The sequence below is a fragment of the Polistes fuscatus genome, unplaced genomic scaffold (genome assembly GCF_010416935.1).
Source record: "Polistes fuscatus isolate 324 unplaced genomic scaffold, CU_Pfus_HIC Scaffold3, whole genome shotgun sequence".
In the NCBI taxonomy this organism is placed as follows: Eukaryota; Metazoa; Arthropoda; class Insecta; order Hymenoptera; family Vespidae; genus Polistes; species Polistes fuscatus.
The window spans coordinates 13,096,523-13,098,279 of NW_025113107.1; the positions used below are offsets into that span (position 1 = coordinate 13,096,523).

At 30.1% G+C, this 1,757-nt stretch overlaps 1 protein-coding gene across 1 annotated transcript in view; it reads right to left on the reverse strand.

The window, feature by feature from the left end:
- Nucleotides 1-314, reverse strand: part of LOC122520103 (protein tyrosine phosphatase type IVA 1) — a 53,411-nt gene extending 53,097 nt beyond the window's left edge. The window contains exon 1 of the mRNA XM_043640056.1: nucleotides 165-314. The gene's annotated coding sequence lies outside the window, so the exon portion shown is untranslated. The remainder of the gene's footprint in view (nucleotides 1-164) is intronic.
- Nucleotides 315-1,757: the final 1,443 nt, after the last annotated feature.

A 1,757-nucleotide genomic window follows, 5' to 3' on the forward strand; every position in this document is an offset into this window, starting at 1 on the left:
CTTTCTTCCCGAGTTTGCCCCCTCGGAAAGAACGTGGCGACCAATCGCAAGCACGGAAATTGGGAACACACGTTTTACTATATTACGAGCTTTACAATATTTCATCACTAAATAGATTTATATATTGTTATAAATAATTCGATTGATATCGTAAATAAACTCACCTGAATCGCCATACACATTGAATATAAAAGATACGGTGATGCGTTCGTTAGCGAAAACGCGACTCCGTAACGATGACAGGGAATGATTTACTATAACTCACTCGTACACGTCCGCACGCTTTGAAAGCCTGTGGACAACTGACGAAAATGGCGGAAGTCCGCGCGTTTGACTCCCTGCCTACTTTGCTCAAATATTATTGGTCGGCGCACCCTATACCGCGAGATTTGAATTCAACTTCATTTTATTTTTTATTCCTTTTTTTTTTCTTTCATTATTTATTATTTTTTGCAAGGGCAAATATATATTTTTTGTTTCGTTATTATTTAACTTTATTTTATAGACATCATTTTGTTCTTTTCTCTAATATATTATTTAATTTAATCGTTTTTGAATCGCTTGTGAATTTAATTAACGTAATGTCGCGATCGATCGAGTTTTATAATCGTAGGTCAGAGTTAATAGGAAAAAAAATAGAATTCGTGGAAACTCCTACTCCTTGCTTATTATAGATATTTCTTTTTTTATTCTCTTGGCCGATATAAAATTAAACAGATAAACGAGACGTTTAATTATTATTCGCATGATTTAGAATATCGTTTTTCTTTTTTTTTCCTTTTTATTATTTATTCTTTTTCTTTTCGCAGAACTATATATTCTTGAGAATTTTCTTGGATTTCATCGAAATAAAATTTCATCCATATTTATAATGAACGTGCATTGTAAGCGAGGAAGCAGGTAAATATATGATTTTATTCATTAAATCGTCTATTTTCGGAATATCGAAAATAAATTTGAGACCAATACAATTTATCATTGATTATTTTGCTTCGAAATCCTGAACACAACGTATAAACATGTTTCTCTGTTAGTCATACATAACATACTGTATTCTTTTTTTTATCGATAATGGCTAAAAATAATATAAAAAGGATTACAAAAAATAAGAAAATAAAAAAAAAAAGAAACGAAAGGAAGAACAAAAAATGGTCAAGAACATCGATGAAAACACGAAGGTTGCCATTTGGTATGTTTTATCGCGATACCATACGACGAGCGTAACGTTAACGTATGAAAAAGCAAAGAAGTTTTATCTACGGATTGAAAAGAAATACCACGATACAGCAGCATACGTAAAACATTATCTTTCGATCGATAGCTCTCTAAATAAATTTCTAGCCGACTATGATGATTATTTGTCACCGTCACAATCTATAAAAGATGTTTATGGAAGACTGTAAAAAGATCAATGTTTTACGATCTTGGAAGTTTTTGTTAACTTTGTATTTTAATCTCAATATATATATCTGTTCTTAAATGGAATTTTTATAGATATACAATTAATCTTATTGTCTTGTTTTTATATGCCAATTCGTTGAATTATTAACAGCACATAATTATGCACCTACAGAAGTAACCATATATATATAAAAGATGATTAACAGTTTTCAAAACATTTATTCATTGTAAATACATTATTTGTTTTTGTGCCTTATCACTTTTAGAAAAATTAAAATTTAAATTAAATCGAGTAGAAGGCGATCTCGACCATTGCGGTTATTATCATCTCTTAAATGTACTTAACAATGCATCCA